Source organism: Pongo pygmaeus, chromosome 20, assembly GCF_028885625.2.
Source record: "Pongo pygmaeus isolate AG05252 chromosome 20, NHGRI_mPonPyg2-v2.0_pri, whole genome shotgun sequence".
Taxonomy (NCBI): Eukaryota; Metazoa; Chordata; class Mammalia; order Primates; family Hominidae; genus Pongo; species Pongo pygmaeus.
This window is the reverse complement of record NC_072393.2, coordinates 59570782-59597202: the sequence shown is the minus strand read 5'-3', so window position 1 is coordinate 59597202 and position 26421 is coordinate 59570782. Positions and strand designations below refer to the sequence as shown.

The window sequence follows — 26421 nt, the reverse complement described above, 5'->3', positions numbered from 1 at the left end:
TGTGCGACACCATGCCTAGCTCATTTTTTTTTTTTTTTTTTTTTTAGTAGAGATGGGATTTCACTATGTTGGCCAGGCTGGTCTCGAACTCCTGACTTCATCATCTGCCTGCCTTAGCCTCCCAAAGCAGTAGGACTACAGGCGAGAGCCACCACACATGGCCACACATTTACATTATAGCATCTTGACTTTCGACTCCCCAGCTGCCTTGTGACTGTGTGTGTGTGGGCGGGGGAGAGAGAGAGAGAGAGAGAGAATGTGTGTGTGTGTGTGTGTGTGTGTGTGTGTGTGTGTACGCGCGTGAATGCTCACTTGCCATGACAGGCAAGGAAAAGCCAGTAGAGCATCATCGCCACTGGCCTATCAGGAGGAGGTGGCCCTTGGGCTGCAGTTCACTGTGCTGTTTGCACTCTTGATTCTTGGAAGAATATTTCCTGAAGTCATGGAGCCTCCAGCTCCTCCGGAAAAGAGCTAGTTGTGTAGGAGTGTGTCCTTCATGCCCCTCAGGTCCCTGACCTTCTCCCCACCCTTCCTGAAGGGAATCCAGAACCCTGACTCTGAGCTCATCACCTGCTGGTGGCAAAGCCTCTGCCCATCATGGCCAAACTTGGTCCTGGTGATGTGCAGAGCACGGAGATTCGGGAGCTGGAGTGAGGCAGTGACACAGATGACAAAAATGGGGATGCCTTGGCACTGCCTGAGGACACAGGGTCTGGTCTGTAGGGCTTTTCTGACCTTAGTGAGGCCTTCTCCTCTTATTTTGACTGAAATAAATAGCCACAGGAAGTTCAGATCAATTAGAGTTGAAATTTCCAGAAGAAATGTGGGACCATCCCCACACTTTCCCCAGGCCCTGAGTCTTCCCTGAGGATGCCTCAGCGTCTGAACCACAACCCCAGAGTAGGTGCTGCAGTTGTCCTGTGGCCAAGATGGGAACTGTGCATCCTTCAAAGAAGGGAGACACAAAGCACTCAAAATAATCCATGCAGAAAGGCATCTCTGGGTGGGCACCGTGGCTCTTGCCTGTAATCCCAGCACACGGGTTAGGCCTAGGCAGATGGATCACCTGAGGTCATGAGTTCGAGATGAGCCTGGCCAACAAGGTGAAACCCTGTCTCTACTAAAAATACAAAAATTGGGGCGGGCGTGGTGGCTCATGCCTGTAATGCTAGCACTCTGGGAGGCCAAGGGAGGTGGATTACTTGAGGTCTGGAGTTCGAGACCAGCCTGACCAAGATGCTGAAACTCCATCTCTACTAAAAATACAAAAAGTACCTGGGCTTGGTGAGGGTCTGTAATCCCAGCTACTCAGGAGGCTGAGGTAGGAGAATCACTTTAACCTGGGAGGTGGAGGTTGCAGTGAACCATGATTACACCACTGCACTCCAGCCTGGGAGACAGATTGAGACTCAAAAGTAAAATTAAATTAAATTAAATTAAAATGCAAAACTTAGCCGGCTGTGGTGGCACACACATTTAATTTCAGCTGTTTGTAAGGGTGAGGCAGAAGAATTGCTTGAACCTAGAAGACAGAGGTTGCAGGGAGAGAAGGTCACGAGACTACACTCACAGCCTGGACGATAGAGTGAAACTGTCTAAAAAAAATAAAATAAAATAAAGAGTGTTTCTGATGTGATTGATGCAGAGATAATAAAATCTGAGTAACGTGATAGAGACTGACGGGCAGAGGGAACTTCAGATGGGGGTGGGAGGGCATGGGAGACAGCTCTGAGCCTGGAACTGAAGGAGGAGAAAGGCACAGGGCCGTGATCATTTAGGGACATAGGGTAAGAGCAGGGACAGCAACCTGAGACAGGAAGGGTTTTAGTGTTTGGGAAAAGAGAAAAGCAAATATGACCGGGGCAGACAGAGTCATGCGATGAGGGCAAGCTCCCCGGAGGAGGTGGCACACTGGCAGGGGCCCTGGACACAGGGCTGTGGAGCCACAGTGAGGAGTTGGGCTTTCAACATTTGTCCAAATGGACCAGAGGTGCCTTGAGGGAAACATGCACTTAATAGCTCACAGCTCAAGATTTTAACAAATGACATAAGGAAAGAAAACTGAAAAACAGGCTAACTGGTTAAATTACATTTTGATGTTAAAGTTTTCCAATAAATAATAAAGACTAGAAAGCATGCAGACCTCGATCTGAACCGGAAGCAACTAATTTCAAACAGAAACTATTTTGAAATTGTTTTTTAAAAAAATCGAACAAATTCAGATGTCAACGGGAAAATAACTGAATGATGTGAGCTGGTTATAGGATGCCGCAAACGCATCTTTCAGAAGTGATTATGTATTAAAAAAGAAATATTTAAAACTAAGATTTATCTCAAAATAAAACTGCAAAAAAAAAAAAAAAAAAAAAAGAAAGAAAGGAAGAGGAACCAGAAAGACAAAAAAGGAAATATGTTACACGAGAACAAAAGCACTTTTGATGTCCCTTTTGCTTTCAATTTTTGTTGTTGTTGTTTCTTTGTTTTTTTGAGATGAAGCCTCGCTCTGCCCCCCAGGCTGCAGTGCAGTGGTACCATTTCAGTTCACTGCAACCTCTACCTCCCAAGTTCATGTGATTCTCATGCCTCAGCCTCCCAAGCAGCTGGAACTACATATGCACGCCACCACGCCCAGCTTACTTTTTTAGTATTTTTACTAGACACGGGGTTTCACCATGTTGGCCAGAATGGTCTCAAACTACTGACCTTAGGTGATTGGCTCCCAAAGTGCTGGGATTACAGGCATGAGCCACTACGCCCAGCTTTGATGTTCTCTTTTATTTTTTTTTTGAGATGGAGTCTCGCTCTCGCCCAGGATGGAATGCAGTGGTGCAATCTTGGCTCACTGCAACCTCAGCCTGCCGGGTTCAAGTAATTCTCCTGCCTCAGCCTCCTAAGTAGCTGGAATTACAGGTGCGTGCCACCATGCCCAACTAATTTTTGAATTTTTAAGAGCAATGGGATTTCACCATGTTGGTCAGGCTGGTCTCGAACTCCTGACCTTGTGATCCGCCCACCTCCGCCTCCCAAAGTGCTGGGATTACAGGCGTGAGCCACCACGCCCTGATGTCCCTTTTAAAAAGTACTATGGGCCTGTAATCCCAGCATTTGGGGGGCCAAGGCAGGTGGATCATCTGAGGTTGGGAGTTTGAGACCAGCCTGATCAACATGGAGAAACTCCGTCTCTGCTAAAAACACAAAATTAGCTGGATGTGGTGGCTCATGCCTGTAATCCCAGCTACTCGGGAGGCTCAGGCAGTAGAATCAGTCTGAACCTGGGAAGTGGAAATTGCAGTGAGCTGAGATTGTGCCATTATACTCCATCCTGGACAAGAGTGATATTCCATCTCAAAAAAACCCAAAAAAACAAAAAACGACTATGTAGGCCAGGCACAGTGGCTCCTCTCTGTAATCCCACCTGTAATCCCAGTAATTTGGGAGGCCAAGGCAGGACGATCCTTTGAGGCCAGAATTGAGACCAGCCTGGGAAACATAGTGAAACCCCGTTTCTACAAAAAAAAAAAAAATACAAAACCTAGCCGGACTTGGTGGCTCATGCCTGTGGTCCCAGCTACTCAGGAGGCTGAGGTAGGAGGATCACTTGAGCCTAGGAGTTCGAGGCTGCAGTTAGAGGATATCACACCACTGCACCCCAGCCTGGGCAACAGAGCCAGACCCTGTCTCAAAATATAAATTAATTAATTAAATTAAAACTATTACATAATAATAGAAAGTGATTTTTTTCTCCCACTTCACTGCCCCATTTCCTGCCTCACCATGGGAAGAGGGAAGACAGGCTCTCACAATTAAGTCACTGCCCTCTGGCTGAATAGGGATTCCAAGTGGAAGCTGACCTCTAATGCCAAGATTTACAGAATGTACGTGTCTTATAGATAGGAATTTTAAAATTCTCAATCTCATCTGTATAATTTAAACAAGTTTTAAGTTATTAGATTATATACACAGAAGTCAACATGTCACAACTAATCATATCCAATGAACTCACCCAGTCATCTGAACCCAATGTCCCCCACCCCTTTTAATCTTTTGAGACAGGGTCTGCTCTGTTGACGAGGCTGGAGTGCAGTGGCATGATCTCGGCTCACTGGAGCCTGGACCTCCTGGGCTGAAGTGATCCTCCTGCCTCAGCCTCCAAAGTAGCTGCGATTACAGGTGTGCACCATCACGCCCGGTTAAATTTTTTTTTTTTTTTTGACAGAGATGGCGGGGGAGGAGGGGGGGTCTCACTATTTTGCCCAGGCTGGTCTTGAACTCCTGGACTCAAGCAATCCCTCTGCCCCAGTCTCCTAAAGTGCTGGGATTACAGTCGTGAGCCACTGCGTCCAGCCCCCCCTTTCTTCATTACTGTGCTTCCCTCCCTAATTCTGTACATATCTCTCATTCTCCCCTTCTCTCTCTAGCTCTTGTTTTCTTTTTTGCCTGGGATCTGCTCCTCCTGCTTTTTTTTTTTTTTTTTTCATTTTTGCTCTCTCTTGGCAAATCCCTCACTCATCCTCTACTTTGCCATCTGTTATGGTCTTTCTCATTCTTCTTTTCTCTGTCTCAGGTTTTCTACTGCTCTCTCTCTCAGTCTCCTGATCTTTTTGGCCCACACAATCACAGGGGGCTTTGGAGTAAGACGTCTGCATCCCGGAGGAGCGCATTCTCCAGGGGCTGGTGCTGGGTAGGCAAGAACACCCGGTGTCATAGGACAGCCCCGGGCACCTCCCCAACGCGGGCTCAGGGTAAGCGGTGACAGCGGTGGGGAGACCTGGGGAGCATAAGGGCCTGGAACGAGGAGGGAGGTGGGGGGCGACGGCGCCTTAAGACAAGGCTGGGAGGCGCCAAGGGCGGGAATCCGCCTCGCGGTAAGGACTTCAAAAAGTGCGGGTCGGGAGGAGTCAGAAAAAGGTTTTGAGCAGGAAAACTACGCGATGGGAAGTGTATACATTGCCCTGTAGCAGAAAGACCCGGGAAGGGACCATCCTCAGGGCGGCTTTAAACTCAAAAGGAAGAGACCCCTGGACTCTCACGGGGACGTCTAAATTTGCTCTAGGTGAAGGAAGACGGGTGAGAATTTCCAGGTCTATGGGGACCCCACGTCCCAGGTACAAAAGCGCCGGGGACCTGGGAAGCGCAGACTTAACACAACACAGAGCAAAACTCACCGCTGCAGCGGGACCATCACTCCATGCGATCCGCTTCCGGGTTTGCGCGAATCTGCGCGCGCAGGACAGAAGCCAGGCCTGGGCGGGACCCGCGAGGAGGTAGGCGGGGCCTGAGCGAGGTAGGGGCGGGGCGCGAAGCGGAGAGACCTTCCCCTTTAGAATTGGCAGAAGGCGGGGCCGGGGCGGGACCTGTGCGTCTCTCAACCTGACTCCCAGCGCCTCTTGTCTTCGAGCTTTGGAGGCGAGACCGGCCAGGAAGGCTGAGGCATGATTCAAAAGCCCTGGAATTGTCTGAAACGGGGATGCAACCTAGAATGTGAAACGCAAAGCCCTGCCCTGGCGGAACATACGATTTCATGCTGACGGCCCAAAAAATAGAATAGAAATCCTCTCCCTTTCTATTCTCCATTCACTGGGAAAGGAGAGTCCACCCTGTGCTCAGCTTCAGAGACTTCCCTAGGGCCACCGCCTGGGATGCGGGACGGAGTGCTCAGGCCAGCGAGGAGTGAGGTCACCACCTGTTGCTTAAACACAGCAGAGATGCGGGCACGGGGCGAAAGCCTGAGGTCCCAGCTACTCAGGAAGCAGTGGCGGGAGGATCGCTGAGCCTGGGGGTCCAAGTTAGCCTGGGCGACAAAGTAACACCTCCTCCGGCAGCGCTCCCTTCCTCGTCTCTCTCTCTCTCTTCTTTTTTAAAATTTCTTTAAATAAAATTTTTGATTTTGTGAGATAGGGATCCAACACTATTCATTTTCATGTGGATATCCAGTTAGTTGTCCCAGCACATTTGTGGAAGAGATCTATTACTTTCATTTTTATATTTACATTTTTCTTTTCTTTTCTTTTTTGAGGCAGAGTATTTCTCTGTCACCCAGTCTGGAGTGCAGTGGCGAGATCTCGGCTCACTGCAACCTTCACCTCCCGGGTTAAAGTAGTTCTCTTGCCTCAGCCTCCCAACTAGCTGGCATTACAGACGTGCGCCACCAAGCCTGGCTAATTGTTTTGTATTTTTAGTAGAGACAGGCTTTCACCACGTTGGCCAGGCTGGACTCGAACTCCTGACGTCAAGTGATCCACCCGCCTCGGCCTCCCAAAATGTTGGGATTACAGGCGTTACCCACCGCGTCTGGCCAGGAAAACTCTTAGAAGTTGCGCCTGCATACCACTGGACTCAGGTTGCATGACCACATTCCTCTCAAGGCTCAGAATTATTTAAAGGTCCATACCTTCACATTGGAATTATTTGATGTTTGAAATATTTAATTTCCTACCGAGATACAGGTACTGTCTCCCTTGTTCTTTGCCTTTCAAAGAGAGACCCCAAGTCCTTCAGAAATACATCCATGGGTTATTAAGCTGAAAAAAGGATTACGTGGTTTCTAAAAAATACCACTTCAGGCCAGGCGCGGTGGCTCACGCCTGTAATCCCAGTGGTCTGAGAGGCCGAGGTGGGCAGTTCGCATGAGGTCGGGAGTTCGAGACCAGCCTGACCAACATGGAGAAACCCCGTCTCTAGTAAAAATACAAGGTTAGCTGGGCATGGTGGTGCATGCCTGTAATCCCAGCTACTCAGGTGGCTGAGGCAGGAGAATCGCTTGAACCCGGGAGACAGAAGTTGCGGTGAGGCGAGATCGCGCCATTGCACTCCAGCGTGAGCAACAAGAGCAAAACTCTGTCAAAAAAAAAAAAAAAAAAAAAAAAGGCCGGGCGCGGTGGCTCACGCCTGTAATCCCAGCACTCTGGGAGGCCAAGGCCGGCGGATCACCTGAGGTCGGGTGTTCGAGACCAGCCTGGCCAACATGGAGAAACCCCGTCTCTACTAAAAAATACAAAAGTTAGCCGGATGTGGTGGGTGGTGCCTGTAATCCCAGCTACTCAGAAGGCTGAGGCAGGAGAATCTCTTGAACCCAGGAGGTGGAGGTTGCGGTGAGCCGAGATCACACCATTGCACTCCAGCCTGGGCAACAAGAGAGAGACTCAGTCTCAAAAACAAAACAAAACAAAACCAAACAAAAGAAAAAAAGCCTCAGAAGACAGAGCAAATGCATTTACAAGTTTTCTAAATAAATGTCCTAGGAAAAGAGACAAAAAAAAAATAAAAAGAAATTTATTTTTTTATTTTCAAGGGAAGAATTATATCTCTCGTTTATTTGCTTGTTAGTTTGAGACAGGGTCTCACTCTGTCACCCAGGCTGGAGTGTGGTGGCGAGATTAGAGCTCACTGCAACCATAAAACGCCCTGGCTCAAGTGATCCTTCCACCTCAGCGCCCCGAGCAGCTGGGACCACCAGCGTGGACCACCACACCTCACTCATTTTTTGATTTTCAGTAGAGACGACGTCTCACTACGTTGCCTAGGTTAATCTCAAACTCCTGGGCTCAAGCGATCCTCCTGCCTTGGCCTCTGAAAGTGCTGGGATTACAGGTGTGAGCCACCGCTCTGGGCCCTGACTTAATTTCCATGAAATATGAAGTTATCCTCCACCTCCTGTGTGTAATAGGCAGTTTTGCTTGTCACCTTAGTTTCCATTATCCACTCAAACAACCCAGGACCTTGCTTAGTTTAATAAGCCGTTCTAATTGTCAGTCCTCACTGCAATCAGCACCCCACTCCACCCCTTTACCGAAGTCCCTGCCCCTCTCCTCCTCCCTGCCCCAGACTGAGGGGAGCTCGCCCCGCCTGCAGGACGCGCGACTCTACCTGCTCAAAAAAGGCGCTTTGCAGTAAAGCCATTTTCAATTTAAGAGGAAAAACTACTCAGCTTTCACTACAGTAAGTTGTTTTACCTTCGATTTGTTTGAAATATTAACTTAAAACGGGCAGGAAGCATCCATGTGATATTAGGGGTAACATCACGGCACATGAAAATCAATCCACCAACCAGAACCCGGAGGATCCAGTCCTAGAGGGAGAGGATGACAGCAGGCGACATCCATGGCCCATCTGAGAGAGCCCGGACCCGCCCCCTCCAGGCCCGGCTCTTTAGAATCATACACTTTCGAGAGCCCGCCCCCTAGACGACGGTAACCCTCTGGCCCCGCTCCTGCCCACAGTCCGACCCGGCCCCAGGCAGCCTCCTCCTTCTTGCCCCGCCCGAGTCCTGTTCTAGGCCCCGCCCCCACAGCGGCCTCCACCCTCTCGCCCCGACCCAGCACCTGTTCAGGTTCCGCCCCCTCTTTGACCTTTCCCCCCTCCCGCCCCGTCCCCGCCCAGTGTCCAGAACCCGTCCAGGCAGGGTCCAGGACCCTCCCCCATGGTTGTTCTGTACGCAGCGCCTGGGGCTGACTCAGGTGACCTTTTTTTTTTTTTTTTTGTCTTTCTGCTTCAAACCTGCCTTTCGCAGCACCCTAGCCCTGAGTCCAGCCACAACAGGAATCTGGGTGCTTCGGGACGTTGAAATCCCCACGCGAGTTTGTGCAGTTGTCAGGGAGTCCCAGCTTCGCCATGGGAAGCTCCCAGGCCCGGTGACTCTGCAGCTTTTGTATCGTTTTAGACAGTGTCCTCCACCTTTCAAGATCCTATTGCCCTTTTCATTAATCCCAGTTGGCGGCTGCTGAGCGCCTCACCCTTCATCCACCCATGTTTCCCAGCTGTCAGCCCCTTTGTTCTCACGAGGGGTGACTCCACAGTGTCCATCTTTGCTTGGCATGCTGGATGAGGACTATGAAATTCCTCCTTTTATGAGAATTAGATCAATTGTCTGTTTTTGTATAACGTTCACTCGTTTTGTTGCCTCAAATGGGGTCACAGTCCACACCTCACGTTAGAGTTCTAGGATCTTGCGCAGGAAAAAATTCAAGGCGAGTGTCCGAGTGCCGTGAAGAGAGTTTATTGAAAGCTACCAGTTACACAGTAGGGCGTCCCCAGAAAGCAGGGGGGGCGCCTCCTCCTGAAGTTTTTCTTACATACGGGGCCTACGTAAAAGCTAAGGTATGTCTACCTGCCGGTGGGTTGACAGTGTAACAAAACTTATTACTTTCTGATTTAAAGCTATCCTTGGCCGGGCGCGGTGGCTCACGCCTCTAATCCCAGCACTTTGGGAGGCCGAGGCGGGCGGATCACCGGAGGTCAGGAGTTCAACACCAGCCTGCTATCTTAAAAGCATACGTTGTTGTGGGATATTGGGTCATCTGGACATTGTGTTTCTGTAGGAGTTTGTCCTTGCAGGTATCAATAGGCTGCTTTCCTTAACGGTAAACATCTTATAACAGTGACTCGTGAGTGAGCAGTAAGGAATACGTCTTGCTAGTTTTTTCTTTTTTTTTTTTTTTGAGACAGAGTCTTGCTCTGTCACCCAGGCTGGAGTGCAGTGGCGCCATCTCGGCTTACTGCAAACTGCGCCTCCCGGGTTCAAGCGATTCTCCTGCCTCAGCCTCCTGAGTAGCTGAGATTACAGGCGCCCGCCACCACGCCCAGCTATTTTTTTTTTGTATTTTTAGTAGAGACGGGGTTTCACCATATTGGTCAGGCTGGTCTCGAACCCCTGACCTCGTGATCCACCCGCCTCGGCCTCCCAAAGTGCTGGGATTATAGGCGTGGGCCACCGCGCCCAGCCTACGTCTTGCTAGTTTTAATGGACTTGAACTTTGTCACCCTAGCTCTTCTAGGTTCCTGCTTAACAGTTTGTGCACTCATGCAACACAGAGACCTAAGCACAATTATGGACGACACCACTGTCTTGTAATGTATCTGACAGACTGAGCTTCTGCCCCAAGAACATAGAAATAGCAATACTAAGTGAAATATTAGGAAGTTTTTTGTATGTATATAATTGATCATTATTTGCAGTTTTAAATTGGCTAAAATCACATAGAATGGGTTTTTATTTTAATCAAATGTTCATAATCTATCTTTCACACAAAGTTGAAGAGCATTTCCTTATGCTGAGTACATATGAAAGAGTTCAGATTTTGGACCTGATTTTGTGCTTTCCATTACATCTAGTTTTTTTCCTATTCTCTCTTGATTTTTTCTGTGTTCATGAGCTTGTGAACCAAAAGTATCTACTGGGTCTCACTCAATTTTGAAATCTATTTTGCCAAGGTTAAAAATGCCCCCGTGACACAGCCTCAGGAGGTCCTGATGACATGTGCCCAAGGTGTTCAGGCTGCAGTTTGGTTTTACACATTTTAGGGAGACACAATACATTAATCAAAACATGTAAGATATATATTGGTTCGGTCTGGAAAGGTGGAATAACTGGAATTGGGGGGCTTCCGGGTCACATGTAGATAACAAAGTCCAAGGGTCTGTCATGAACTGGGTTAGAAGAGAGGAGAAGATTCCCAGAAGACTTGGTCTCAAGCAATCCTCCCACCTCAGCCTCCCAAGGTGCGTGGACCACAGGTGTGATCCACTGAACATAGTGGACTCTCCATCTCAATAAAATAAAACAAAGATCAAGGTACTCTATCAAATTACTTCATTTGACATTTTTTTGAAATGAAATGTTTCACATATTTATTACTGAACCCAGCCAACCAATGCATTCATAACAGATTCAGAGATAAAAAATATATTCCTAATGAAACATGTCCAACTCTCCAGATAGGGGTGACACTTTCAGCTCGATATGGTAACATGATTGTGACCTTATTACCAGTTTTCATGCGAGTCCACTGGGAAATGGGACAATTTTGCTTTTCTTGGCCAGGACTCGCTTAATCCTGAAAGTCTTGTGAGAAGACATGGCGAGAAGCGGAGTCAAGCACACACCACGATGACGGAAAGAGGAGGAGAAGAGGCATGACTTTTTTTTAGACTAAGTTTCCTTTCTTTTCTTTTCTTTTTTTTTTTTTTCCCAGGCTGGAGTGCAATGGTGCAATCTCAGCTCACTGCAACCTCCACCTTCTGGGTTCCAGTGATTCTCCTGCCTCAGCCTCCCGAGTAGCTGAGTTTGGTCAAAATATGAACTAGAAAGGCAGGAAGATGGCCAAAGGTGGGGAGCTTGAATGTCATTACATATTCCCGCCTGACCTTTACTGCCAACACCAACACAAATGGTCAGAAATCTCTAATGTGAAAATCTTCATGATCTCGTGGGAAAATCCTGATATTTGTAAACGCTGCAAAACAGGCTCAAACAAACAAAAAAAAAGTCAGTCGCAGTGGCTTATGCCTGTAATCCTTCCACTTTGGGAGGCTGAGGCGGGTGGATCAGCTGGGGTCAGGAGTTCTAGACCAGCCTGACCAACATGGAGAAACCCTCTCTCTACTAAAAATACAAAAATTAGCCAGGCGTGGTGGCGGGCACCTGTAATCCCAGCTACTCAGGAGGCTGAGGCAGGACAATTGCTTGAACCTAGAAAGCAAAGGTTGCAGTGAGATCACACCACTGTACTCTAGCCTGGGTGACAAGAGCGAGACTCCATCTCAAGACAAAAATAAAATAAAATATAAAATAAAAATACAAAAATTAGCGTGGTGTGGTGGCCTGCATCACTAATCCCAGCTACTCAGAAGACTGAGGCAGGAGAATTGCTTGAATGCAGGAGGCGGAGGTTCCAGTGAGCCGAGATCATGTCATTGCACTATAGGCTGGGCGACAAGAGCAAGACTCCATCTGAAAAAATAAAAATTAAAACCAGGCTGGGTAAAGTGGCTCAAGTCTGTTGGCCAGGCTCATCTCAAACTGCTGACCTCAAGTGATCTTCAAGGCAAATAATAGCTAGTTCTCAAGTAAGAGGACTTGACTGCCCCAGTGGTCACACATAGATCATCCTAGATTCACCTGGTAGTTGGGGTGACCATCTGTTATAGCTAATTGGCTTTATCCAGAGGAAACACAAACTTCATACACTTTATGACAAGAAGTCGTTTTGCAGCATGGATTAAGGCTCCAAGAGCCTGATGCGAGGCTTCTACACTCCCACAGAAACTAGGAGATGGGGTGCTATTTTCCTTAATGTTTACATTTCAAAGAGAAGTTTCCCAGGTTCTTTAGAAAGACATCACTGGGTCATAAAGCTGGCAAAAGAACGACTCAGTTTTCAGAGGCATTCAAATGCATGTCTAAGAGATAAGTACTTACAAGTTTTCTAAAGTAAATGTTCTAAGAAAAAGGATGGTAGGGCATCTCGTTTTCAACAGGGAGAATTAAGCCTCTTCACACTGCTGAGTCATTTTCCTACTTCAATCCCTTCACTGTCTTCCCTCCCCTGCCTTATGCCCTATAAATCCCTGACTCAGGAGATGGAGTCAAGCTCTTGAGCTCTGCCTCCTTACCGTTTTAGGCCTCTCAAGTGCAGCCCTGAATGCTGCATCTTCTTCCTGGGCCTAGGATTCTGCAGGCCTTACTGCTTCCCTGAAAGTCCCTATCCTCAAGTCCTCCCTGGGTCAGCATCTGCCTCTCCCTAGAACTCCCCTTCACGCAATGTCGTTGTTTTCAGGAGTCCCCTGGGTCTTGGGAGATGACAGAATCCTGTCCTGTGACACCATGAGTTTCTTCTGTCCCCAATCACTTATGTTAGCTGTGAGGCAGGCAAATAGGGTCTGGAGGCATGGAACATAAGGCCAATTCACACTTCAGCTATGACAGAAAACAGCCCCTCCATAGGGCATACGCCGAGTAAATGACTTTGTAACTTTACTTCGTCCTCTTTATTTACATAGGGAATAAACCAAGTAACCAATGGAATCCTCTAGAGAGTATTTTAACTCCCAAAAATTCTGTAACGGGGCTCTTGAGACCCTATGCTTGGGCCAGCTCCCACACTGTGGAGTGTACTTTCATTTTCAATAAATCTATTTATTCCTTCCTTAATTTATGCATTTTGTCCAATTCTTTGTTCAAGACACCAAGAACCTGGACACCCTCCACTGGTAACAACTGTGGTGTGTTGCACTTAATTCCCCACCAGAAATTGCTATTCCCCAGCAGCCTATATTCCATTCCTATAGTCACAAATTTAAGTTGGATCCTGAATTCATTAGATTTTTCTTTATAATTTCTAAATTACTTTCAAATTACTTTACCATCATAGGAATCTCCCTTTCATTAGGATATTACAGAAGTGTATGACTTTGGGAGAGGGTGTTATAAGTGGAAATATGGGCTCCTGGATCATTGGATCCATGGGTCAATTTATGTATGTCATTACAACATGAATAGATATGTTATTAGGGCTTGCAATTGTGCTGTGGGATTTCATAGCAGAATGGGGGAATCATTATGGGCTCTCAAGAGTGAATTGGACCCCATGGAGCTTCCAGGATTGTGTGAGTCCAGAAGGTAAAGAGTGAGGGGCTAAGACTCGGGCAACTGATAGTTTTCACTGGAGGGTTTCCTAGGGATGGGTCTCTGGGCACAACTAAAGAGGGGTATTGGAGTCCCTGGCTTAAGAGCATACATTATCCCAATAAAGAATGTGCAGACACCACCACAGCAACTATGCAGTTCAAAGGCTTATCTTTGGGGGAATAGTCTTGAGGAAATGTCAGTGCTGGTTACATGGTTACACAATATTGGCCTCTCTCTGTCACCTCCCCATTTGTCCCAACACAACACACAGAATCACAAGGCAACTGGGGGAGGTCAAGGCAATGTTTTGTAGTTTTCTATGTATAAGTCTTGCAATTTTCTTGGTTGTTTATTATTATGTACTTTATAATTTTTATCCTATTATAAAGTTGTCTTCTTAATTTCCTCTTTAGATTGTTCATTGCTAGCACAGAAATACAACTGATTTTTGTGTGCCCATCTTGTATCAGCAACTTTGCTGAATTTATTCTTTAGCTTTAATAGTTTGTTGTGTGTGGATTCTTTAGGATTTTCTATATCCATCTGCTAATAAAGATAGATTTCATCTTTTTTCAAATTTGAAATTTTTTTCTTGCCTAATTTCTTTGGCTAGAATTTCTAATACAGTGTTGAATAGAACGTCAAAATTGGGCTTCCTTGTCTTGTAATCTTAGGGGGTAAGTGTTCAGTCTTTCACCCTTGAGTATAATGCTAGGTGTGGGTTTTTCATAAGTGCTCTTTATCATGTTGAAGAAGTTCTCTTATATTCCCAGTTTCTTGAGTGTTTTTTTAATCATGAAAGGCTGTAGAATATTGTAAAATGCTTTTTCTGCATCAACTGAAATGACCATGTGATTTTCTTCATTTTATTAATGTGGTACATTATAATTCATTTTCATATGTTGAAGCATTCCTGTTTTCCTGGGATAAATCTCACTTGTTCATGGTGTATAATCCTTTTGGTACTGCATAGGATTTGCTTGTATGCTGCTGAGGATTTTTGCACCTATATGCATGAGGGCTATTGGTCCGTGGTTTGCCTTTCTTGTTATTTCATTGTCTGGCTTTGATATAAAGGTAATGCTGGCTTCATAGGATAAATTAAGAAATGTTCCCCCCTTCTACTTTTTGGGAGAGTTGGGGAAAGATTGGTGTTAACTCTTCTTTAAATGTTTGATAGACATCATCAAGGAAGATATCCGATCCTGCCCTTTTCTCTGTGAGTAGTTTTAAAATTATTCCTTCTCTTTTCTTGTTACAGGTTTTGATATAAAATAAAAAATATATGTTTGATCTAGGTCCCAGGTTCCTGGCAGAGAGATTGTAAAACCGTTGAAACTTCTTGAGCGATAGGAGTAAGAGTCTTTTGTTATTAAGCCTCAACCATACCTGAGTTTTTGTTGAGATGACTCTTGGTGGGCCCCTTGCCAGAGGAACCAACCATGTGATTAAAGGGTTGGAACTTTCAGCTGTACTCCCCTTTTTCCTCTCCAGGGAAGGAAGAAGGGCCAAAAAAGGTTGAGTTAATCACCAATGGCCAGTGGCTCAGTCAGTCATGCCTACATAAGGGAACCTTCATGGAAATCTGAAACAAGGTTCAGGGAGCCTCTGGGTTGGTGAATGCACCTATTTGCAGGGAGGTGGTGCAATCCAACTCCATGGAACAGAAGGTCCTGCACTTCTGACCCTTTTGGACCCCACCCTATGTACTTGTTCATCTGGCTATCAATTTGTATGCTTTATAAAAGTGGTCCCCAACCATTCTGGCACCAGGGACTGGTTTCATGGAAGACAGTTTTTCCATGGATGGCAGAAGGGGGATGGTTTCAGGATGAAACTGTTCCACCTCAGATCATCAGGCATTAGATTCTCCTAAGGAATGGGCAACCTAGATCCTCCGCATGTGCAGTTCACAATAGGGTTAATGCTTCTATGAGAATCTCATGTTGCCACTGATCTGAAGGCAGTGCTCAGGTGGTAATGCTCACTCTCCCGCTGTTCACCTCCTATTGTGCAGCCCAGTTCCTAACAGGCCATAGACTGGTACCAGTCCACAGTCTGGGAGCTGGGGACCCCTGCTTTATAATATCCTTCAACATAAACTGGTAATAAGTATACTGTTTTCCCTGAGATGTGTGAGCCATTCTAGCAAATTATTGAACCCAAGGAGGGAGTTGTGAGAATGCTCATGTTGTAAAAATTCTTTCTAATTTGGTCTTCAGATCTCTCTCTGAAAAGTGGCTTAAATTCTAGGCCTGCCCTGATGGGGCTCTAGGGAAGATGATCGTGGATGTTTACAGTGTGGCTTTCATGGGATACTGCTTTATCCTGGCAGACTGCCTAATGCCTAAGTGTGTGACCTGTGACCAGGTGTTCCGCTCACAGGAAACTTGTTTATACTGGCAGATGCCCTTGTGGCTCTTGTCTGATTGGTGTCAGACAAGATAACTCTTGATAACCACTCTCTAGGAAAGCTCTAACCACAAAAAAAGTTAGGTTCGAGTGTGTTGGCCAGATAAGACACAGAGAAGGCAGCACAACAATACATATGAAACATCAGAAGCCATCTATTACTTACAGATCCGAGAGAAGAGAGCAGCACACATTGCAGGGCCAGTGGAAAGTGGGAAGCCATTCAGGACATGCATGTGCAACCAGTAGGTGGGGAGTGACAGAGAGAGAGGATTTGTGGCCCTAAAGCCTTAACTAGGGACTGGGAAATTACTCAAGCAGATTTTGGAGGGGAATTCTAATGGGTGGATTTATTATTTATTTATTTATTTGAGACGAAGTTTTGTTCTTGTCGCCCAGGCTGGAGTGCAATGGCACAATCTCGGCTCACTGCAACCTCCGCCTCCCAGGGTCAAGCAATTCTCCTGCCTCAGCCTCCTGAGTAGCTGGGAGTACAGGTGCGTGCCACCATGCCTGGCTAATTTTTGTATTTTTAGTAGAGATGGGGTTTCACCATGTTGGCCAGGCTGGTCTCAAACTCCTGACCTCAGGTGATCCACCCACCTCGGCCTCCCAAAATGCTGGGATTACAGGCATGAGCCACGGCGCCCAGGCCAATTGGTGGATTTAAAGCAAGGCGGCATGAGTTCCATGGGGTCATGCCGTGACGAAGAGGTGGTCACTGTGGCATATCTGCGCAGTCCATGCCCAGTGCAGAAGTTGTTGGGGGAGGGGTCAGTGGGTGAGGCAAGTAGGTTGTATGTAGCTCCTCTATAGAGGGGTAGTGACCAGCAGGCAATTATACAAAGCAAATGTTTGGATTGGCCACATTGAGGAACTGTGAGGAGGCAGAGAACTGGAAACTGTGTTAAGGGTGACTAAGCCCTGCTGCTGGTATGAGAAAATCCAGCTTATATTTTGAACGGATGCTAAGGCAACATAAAATTATAGGATTTCACGGCACCTTGATTTACAGCCAGCTAATCAGAAGTATGGGAGGCCCGGACTTGTGATTGGTGTCTGATGTGCAGGGCAGTCTTGCGGAACTGAATCCTTAACTTATGGAGCTGCCCTAATTGCAGGTCATGTCAAATTGAACTGAATAATTGGACAAGCAGTTGGTGTCTGGAGAGTTGGAGGGTTTGCTGTTGGTGGGAAAAACCCCTACACACTTGGTATCAGGAGTGCTGTGAGTAGAAACAGATCATAGTAGAATAGGTCTATTCAGAATTAGTATTTCTTCTGAGTCACGTTTGCTAGTTGTGTTTCTAGAAATTTATTCATTTAATCCAGGTTATCTAACTTGTTGTACAATTGTTCATAACATTCTTTTATGATCTTTTTAACCACTTTCTACTTCAATTGCTGAATTTATCTTTATTCTTAATAATCTTTAAAAGTAAGTAGAATGTTCCCATTTTCATTTCTGATTTGGGTTATCTGCATGTTTCTCTTATTTTTTTATTTTTTGGTCAGTCTAGCTAGAGATTTATTAATGTTTAGCTGATCTTTTAAAGAATGACATTTTTATTTCATTGTTTTCCTCTACTGTTTTTCTGTGGTCTATTTATCTCTCTTCTAATATTTATTTTTTCCATTCTTCTGCCAGCTATGAGTTTACTTTGGTCTTTTTTCCAGTTCCATAAGGTGCAATCTTAGGTTACTGATTTTACAGCTGTCTTCTTTTATAATGTAGGCATTTATGCTGTAAATTTCTTTTTGAGTATTGTTATTACTGCATCCCATTAGTTGTGGAAAGCAGTGTTTTTATTATTCTTGCAGCATTTTCTGATTTCCCTTATGATATTTTTCTATGACTTATTGGTTAAGAGAGTGATTAAATTCCATACACTTGTGACTTTTCCAGTTTCTCTTCAGTTATTAATTTCCAGTTTCATTATATTGTGATCAAAGATGATGCTCTTTATTATTTCTGTCTTTTCAAACTTCTGAGATTTGCAAGGCATGGTGGCTAACCCCTGTAATCCCAGCACTTTGGGAGGCCAAGATGGGAGAATCACTTGAGGCCAGGAGTTCAAGACCAGCCTGGCCAACAGGGCGAAACCCCATCTATACAAAAAATACAAAAAATTCAGTGGGCGTGGTGGCATACCCCTGTAATCCCAGCTACTAAGGAGGCTGAGGCACAAGAATCCCTTGAATCTGGGAGGCAGAGGTGCAGTGACCCAAGATTGAAACAGAACTAAAGAAAAACTTGAGACTTGTTTTGTGGCCTAACATGGTGTCTAGGAGAATGCTCCATGTGCACCTGAGAAGAATGTTTATTCTGATGTGGGATGGAACATTCTGTTATGTCTGTTAGGTCTAGTTAGTGTGTAGTGTTGTTCAAGTCTTCTGTTTCTTTACTGATATTCTGTCTTATTGTTCTTTTCATTATAGAAAGTGTGGCATCAAAGTCTACCGTTGTAGAAATATTTCCACCTGAATTGTCCATTTTGGCTTCATATATTTTTAGGGCTCTGTAATAATACATAATTATTATATGCTCTTGATGCATTAATACTATATATATAGTATTTTATATATATATATACATTATATATGTATATATCTTCATTTTGTCTCTTATAACAACTTTTGCCATAAAGTCTTTTGGTTAATATTTACAAGGTCCTATGGTTTGAATGTGTTCCCTCCAAAATTCAGGTGCTGTCAATGAGATAGTACTAACTAGTAGGGTCATTAAAGGTGATTAGGCCATGAGGGCTGCCTTCCTCATTAATGGGATTAAGTCTATTGTAAAGAAGCTTCAAGCAGCATTTAGCTGGTTTGCTAGCTTGCCTTTCTGCCATGTGAGGATGCAGCAAGAAGGCCCTCATCAGAACAAATACCAGCACTCTTGATTTTGGACTTCCAGCCATCTGAATAGTGAGAAATACATTTTTGTTCTTTATTAATTACACACTCTTAGGAATTCCGTTTAGCAGCCATGTGAGGATGCAGCAAGAAGGCCTTCATCAGAACAAATACCAGCACTCTTGATTTTGGACTTCCAGCCATCTGAATAGTGAGAAATACATTTTTGTTCTTTATTAATCACACACTCTTAGGAATTCCGTTTAGCAGCACAAAATAAACTAAGACACATGGGATATTTCGTTATTGTTGTTCACTTTCAACCAATTTGTGTTTTGAGATCTCTAGTGAGTCTCTGGTAAATACATATACTGTAGTTGATGTTTTGTTTTCCCAATCCATTTTCCCAATCTCTGCCTTTTGGTTGGAGAGTTTAGTCCATTTACATTTAAAGTAAATATTGATATGGAAGAGTTTCTGCCATTTTGATATCTTTTATCTGTCTTACCTTTTTTGTTCCTCAATTCAGCCAATATTGACTTATTTTGTATTTGTTTTTTATGTAGTGTATAATTTTGATTCCCCTTATTTGGATGGCTACTCTGGGATTACAATTAACTTTTTTTTTTTTTTTTTGAGATGCAGTTTTACTCCTGTTGCCCAGGCTGGAGTGCAATGGTGTGATCTCAGCTCACCACAACCTCTGCCTCCCAAACTATTCTCCTGCCTCAGCCTCCCGAGTAGCTGGGATTACAGGCATGTGCCACCACACCCAGCTAATTTTGTATTTTTAGTAGAGATGGGGTTTTCCATGTTGGTCAGGCTGGTCTCAAACTCCTGACCTCAGGTGATCCACCCGCCTCAGCCTCCCAAAGTGCTGGGATTACAGGCATGAGCCACCGCCCCTGGCCTAACTTCTTAAATTTATAACAATCTAGTTTGAATTAATCTCAATTTAGTTTCAGTGATTTTCACAAACTGTGCTCTTGTACAACTCTGTATATGCATTTGATGTTACTGTCACAAATTACATCTTTACACATTTTATCCCTATCAATAGAGATCTATAATTGTTGTTCATGCCTTTGTATCTTCAGTCATATGGGGAAAAAAAGAGTTAAAAGCAAAACAGGCCAGGTGTGGTGGCTCATGCCTGTAATCCCAGCACTCTGGGAGGCCAAGGCGAGTGGATTACTTGAGGTCAGGAGTTCAAGACCAGCCTGGCCAACATGGTGAAACCCCATCTCTATTAAAAATACAAAAATTAGCCGGGCATGGTAGTGCATGCCTGTAATCCCAGCTTCTCAGGAGGCTGAGGCAGGAGAATTGCTTAAACCCGGGAAGCCAAGATTGCAGTAAGCCAAGACTGTGCCATTGCACTACAGCCTGGGCAAAAAGAATGAGACTCTGTCTCAAAAAAAAACAAACAAACAAAAAAACAACTACAAAAAAACCACATCATGGTAACCAGTTCTATATTTACCTATGTAGCTGCCCTTACCAGTGTTCTTTATTTCTTCTAATGGCTCTGACACTATTTAATGTCTTTTCATTTACGCCTACAGGACTCCCTTTAGCATTTCCTGTAGGACATCTCTACTAATAATGGACTGTTTCAGCTTTTGTTTACTTAGAAATAACAGATAATCTTATTTTATTCCTCAATTTTGAAGAAGTATTTTGCCAGGTATAGAATTTTTGGTCAACAGGCTTCAAGCAGCTCTTAGGTGGTTTTTTAGCTTGCCTTTCTGCCATGTGAGGATGCGGAAAGAAGGGGCATTTTTTGTTCTGTTTTGTTTTTTCTTTCTCCTTTCAGTACTTTGTCATCCCACTGCCTTTTAGCTTCTATGGCTTCTAAGGAGAAATTGGCTGGCTTTCTTTGACCATATTGAATTTCTCTCTGGCTGCTTTTAAGATTCTTTGTCTTTGTTTTTCTATTCTTTGATTATAATGTGTCTTGGATTATTTATCCTATTTGAATAAGGCTTATTGAGCTTCATGGATGTGTGTATCAGCCCATTTTCACGCTGCTGATAAAGACATACCCGAGATTGGGATGAAAAGGAGGTTTAATGGACTTACAGTTCCACATGGCTGGGGAGGCCTGAGAGTCACCGTGGGAGGCAAAAGGCACTTCTTAACATGGCAGCGACAAGAGAAAATGAGGAAAATACAGAATTGGAAACCGCTGATAAAACCATCAGATCTTGCAAGACTTGTTCACTACCACAAGAATGGTATGGAGGAAACTGCCCCTGATTCAAATTATCTCCCACTGGGTACCTCCCACAACACGTGGGAATTATGGGAGTACAATTCAAGATCAGATTTGGGTGGGGACACAGGGCCAAACCATATCAATGTGTATATCCACAACTTCCATAAAATTGATAAATTTCCTGCCATTATTCCAACGTAAGGTTATTTCTATGCCTTTGTCTTTCTTGTCTTCTTGCATTCACAAAACACTCACCTTGGTAATGACTGATGATCTCACAGGCCTCATGAGCTCTGGCTCTGTTCATTTTTTTTTTCTTCTTTTGTTTCTGCCTCCAAGACTCAATAATATCAATTGATCTATCTTTATGTTCACTGATTCTTTCTTCTGAGTGCTCAAATTTGATGCAGAGCAGGTCTAGTGAATTTCACTTCAGTTACTGTACGTTTCGGCTTCAGAATTTCTACTTGGCTTCATTTTAAAATTTCCCTATTTCTGTGGATATTCTCCACTTTGTGAAACACCATTCTCTTCATTTCATTTGGTTCTTTCTTCATGGTTTCCTTTAACTCTTTGAACATGTTTAAATCATTCATTTATTTGTCTAGTAAATTCAATGTCTTGGAATCCTCTGAAGTTTCCCCCTTTTTTTTTTTTTTTTTTTTTGTGAATGGGCCATACTTTGGTGTTTCTTTGCATGTGTCATTTTGTTATTGTTACTGATCAGAACTGGGCAGTGGAACTCTGGGAATCATAGTCTTCCTCTTTTCTAGGGTTTGTCATTGCTACTTGTTGTGGGCTGTAATTTGTTTAATGACTTTTATAAACTACTTTTGTAAAGACTCTCTTTGCGGTCATGTGTGGTCACTGCAGTCTCTTTCATTAGTGTAATAGTCATATTGGGGCTCAGCACAGATCTCATTGAATGCCTGGAGCAAGAAGAAAAAGAGGAGGAGGAAGAAGGAGAAGTAGAAGGGGGAGAAGGAGGAAGAAGAGGAGAAGGAAGAGGAGGAGGAGAAGTAGGTGGAGAAGGTAGAGGAGCAGAAGAGGAAGAAGAAAAAAAGAAAAAATACTCTCAATTTTTGCAGATTCGCTCTGAGTAGGGGCAATCTGTCAATGCTTAGCCAGGCCATTAACAACTCTGCCTTTCCCTTTACATTCTGCTTGAGTTGAGCCTAAAGATCATCCAAAGATAACAGCTTAAGAGTTTTCTCAGGCACATGATTCACCAGTATATATGAGCTATTTAAAAAAAACTCCGTGTTCCACACAAGTGTATCTTCTCAGCCTCTCCCCATATCTTTTGGCCCTTCTATTGCCTATCCTGTTATCCCTTGACCTAGTCTGCCATAGCCATACTTTCCCTTTTAAATGTCATATAATTTTAACTAAGTATGCCAGTGAGAGAAAACTGTTTTGGAATGTGGAAGGCAGACATGAACATTAGTCTCAGGAGAAACTAGAGACCAGATAAAAGACTTTGCACACCCCCTACCTCCACCAGCACTAAGTACACATTTAAGGCAGTCAGAAGCACTCACTTTTCAGACATCTCCATGATCTTTAGCTATTCTACCCACCCTGGTGCTTCAGGACATACTTGCTAGTCATTACAGCTGTGATCTACAAGCTGGAGTACTTCATACATCTTACTGCTGAAACTCCTCCAAAATCCTTGCTTTAATTTTTAATATAATTCTTACACTCAAATATTTTATGTGTTTATCTGGTCAAACACAGACAGATACAATCCCTAAGAATACTATGTTTTCAAATTCTAATTATCTCAACTAGCATTACTGTATTGGTTGCATGGTCCATTGGTTCTCCTACAATTTGATCTCAATGAAAGGTTATTTTAATGATTTTTTTAAATCTAGTAAAAGAACTTTGATGCTCAAGAATACTGAATACATGGAACAACTAATATCCAGATAGATAAGAATGAAATTGGACCCCTACCTCACATCATATAGAAAAGGTAATTTAGAACAGATTGAAGAACTTAATATAGGAGCAATAATTATGAGACACTTATAAGAAAACATAGGTGTACATCTTCCTGACCTTAGCAGGTTAGGCAATGGTTTCTTAGATACAACACCTAAAGCACAAACAACCCTCCCCATGGCCCAATATGTAAATCAAGTTGCATAAAAAGTTAAAACTTGTATATCAAAGGACACTACCAATGTGAAAAGACAATCTACAAAATGGGAGAAAATATTTGCAAATCACATACCTGATACGGATATTATATCCAGAATATATAAAGAATCATTGCCACTCAAAAGGACAAAAAAATTTTAAAAACATGCATAAGATTTGAATATTTATCTAAACAAGATATACAAATGGCAATGAACACATGAAAAGATGCTCACCATTAGTCACTCAGGAATACAAAACTACAATGAGATACTACTTCACATCTACCGGGATGGCTATAGTCAAAAAGATGAAAAACAACAACTGTTGATGAAGAATTGGAGAAACTGGAATCCTCATGCATTGCTGGTAGAAATGTAAAATGGTACAGCTGCTTAAGAAAACAGCTCCTTGGCCAGGCACAGTGGCTCACGCCTGTAATCCCAGCACTTTGGGAGGCCAAGACGGGCGGATCATGAGGTCAGGAGATCGAGACCATCCTGGCTAACACAGTGAAACCCCGTCTCTACTAAAAATACAAAAAATTAGCCGGGCATGGTGGTGGGTGCCTGTAGTCCCAGCTACTCGGGAGGCTGAGGCAGGAGAATGGCATGAACCTGGGAGGTGGAGCTTGCAGTGAGCAGAGATCATGCCACTGCATTCCAGCCTGGGCAACAGAGCGAGACTCTGTCTCAAAAACAAACAAAAAGAAAACAGCTCCTTAAAAAAAGTTGTTCATCAAAAAGATAAAACTGAGTTACCTTATGAGTTAATAATTCCATCCCTATAAATATAACCAAGATAACTGAAAATGTGTTCACAAAAGTCTGTAAATATTTGCAGCAGCATTATAGCAGCCGAGAGATAGAAAGAATGCTGAGAATTGACCAGACGTGGTGGCTCACGCCTGTAATTCCAGCACTTTGGGAGGCTAAGGCGGGAGGATCACGAGGTCAGCAGTTCAAGACCAGCCTGGCTAACATGATGAAACCCAGTCTCTACTAAAAATACAAAAATTAGCCAGGCGTGGTGGCATGCGCCTGTAATCCCAGCTACTCAGGAGGCTGAGGTAGAATAGCTTGAACCCCGGAGGCAGAAGTTGCAGTGAGCTGAGATCCTGCTACTACACTCCAGCCTGGGACAGAGAGAGCCTCCATCTCAGAGAAAAAAAAAAAAATGCAGAGAATTCCATACAATGAGGTATTATTCAGCCATAAAAAGAAACACTGATATCTGTAACAGGATAAGCCTTGAAAACATACTCAGTAAAAGTAGACAAAAAGGCCTATATATTATGTAGTTACATTTATATGAAATGCCCAGAATAGGAACATAGAGATAAATCATATCAGAGGTCTCCTGCGGTGGAGGTGGGAATGGGAGTGACTACTAAAGGGTATTAGGTTTTGCCACGGATGATGATAATATTCTGGAATTAGTGCTGACGGTTCTACAAATCTGTGACTATACTAAAACCCACTGAAATGTGCATTGTAGAGTCAATTTTGTGTATGTGAATTATATATAAATAAAACAAAGTATCTAATGTCTTTACATTGAATTCATAAAAGTATGCCAATTTATTGACCCTGGTCTGCAAAACCTTATAGATACAGGGTCCAGTGTCCATTGCAATAACTGAGGCTAGAGAGGATAGTAATCATAACGACAAGGAGGAAAATTTGAAAGATAATTTTAGGTAAAATAAGCACACTGTTTTCCCAGAATTCCAGTGAGACTTTCAACGTAGCAGCGGGTCTCTTACCTCCACATTATAATATTTAAGTTCATCATCTTGTATCATTCCAATTCTTTCACTGAAGTAAAGACTTGAGGGACCATTTTCCTTCACATTTACAGAGCATCTATTTTGTATCTACCTTTGCTCTATGTACTTTTTTTAATGTCATAAAAGTTTCCAAACAATCCCTTGGTCTTGTATCCTCCAAATTTGTTTACTGAATATAGGGATGACATGTAAATTAAATATGCAAATTGATTTAAAAAAATGTAGGGGGGAAAATAAGAAAAAATATATATAACAAAAAAAGAATTTTACTGCAGCTGAAAAAGAATAATCAATTAAAGGTGTATTACCATAATCTCAAATCATGATTTTTACAACCTTTGGAAAATTGCTCCTCTAGTAATTGTCATATTTTCTGATAAACATTTCTACATATTAATTTTCATGAATCTACTACAAAAATATCCAGCGTAATTTATCCAAACAGTATTTCACAAACACTCTCAACAACCATGTGAAAAGGCTCCTATGTGTGCAAGACAAAAATGTGTACAGGTATTAGCATGAAAATCGCCTTTCTCAACCAACGAGAACTTTGAAAGTAAGCATTCAGTGTTGAATTAGTCTGATTTCACTGTTTAAATACTTGTCAACTAAAAGCTTTTGAGCCTCACCTATCCCTCTTCCCCTTCTACCCTACATCTTCTAAGAGAATGTGTGCTTTCTTTGGCACTGGTGGGAAGTTTAAACCACATTCAGGTACCCTAACCACAATAAAACCCACTCCCTAACCACTATAAAAATAACCCTGCACCTTTTGTTGCTTTCAGGTTATTTCTGGAACAGCTTGAGATGCCTCCCCTTCTCTACCCAGAAACGCCACATTATGAACTAAACATTTTCATGCACTTTCAGAGTGTGTATCATGTCATCAGACTCAACACCTGAGCCAATTTTGGATGGGGGTCCATCCTACTTCTGCAAGGCAATCAGAAGTTGTATATTTATAATTTATAAAATGTTTATATTTTACAAAACAAATTAGCCAGACATAGTGGCACACACCTGTAGTCCTAGCTACTCAAGAGGCTGAGACAGAGTGAGACCCTGTCTCAAAGAAAAAAAAAAAAAATACACCTTAAATGTGAATGCACCTTAATGTGCACTCTTAGTGGGTAACTCATTAACTAAGACATTGATCCTTTCTAATATTTCAGTGAAAGCTTCAAGAAAGGGAAGAAAATGTTATTCTTTATTCCCCAATTAAAAAAAAATCCTAACAATCTGTCATATGCTTAGTACACTTTTTTTTTTTGCCTCATGTAAATCACCGCATCAAGACAAATGCAACATGGGTCTTATTTAGGCACAAAAAAGTATGTGGAAATGTAATCATATGGTATACATTCATGACTAGTACAACAGCAGTTAGGAAGGCACAGTCTGAAATGGCACTGCTATTCTGTTTTCATTATAACAACATAAACATCCAAGATACAAAGTGTGTAAAAAAGAATTCAAATGCAAATTATGAGTATACATATTCCCCAAAGTGCATATTGTTTAATACCACCACAGAAATAAATTGTTACAGATACCATTCAACCCTGAGAGCCTGATAATGTATTGTCAGTG

General features: G+C 43.5%; 1 protein-coding gene across 5 annotated transcripts in view; it reads right to left on the bottom strand.

Moving 5' to 3' along the window:
- The window catches only part of LOC129020865 (zinc finger protein 845), a 50546-nt gene that overhangs the window by 15984 nt on the left and 8141 nt on the right, over positions 1–26421 (bottom strand). Inside the window, exon 1 of one of the 5 annotated variants that reach the window (XM_054465747.2) lies at positions 5166–5225. The exons of 1 other annotated variant lie outside the window; for it this stretch is intronic. The gene's annotated coding sequence lies outside the window, so the exon portion shown is untranslated. Of the gene's footprint in view, positions 1–5165; positions 5226–26421 lie in introns of those variants that run through there. 3 more of the 5 variants (XM_063658402.1, XM_063658401.1, XM_063658404.1) reach the window with 3 other exon arrangements.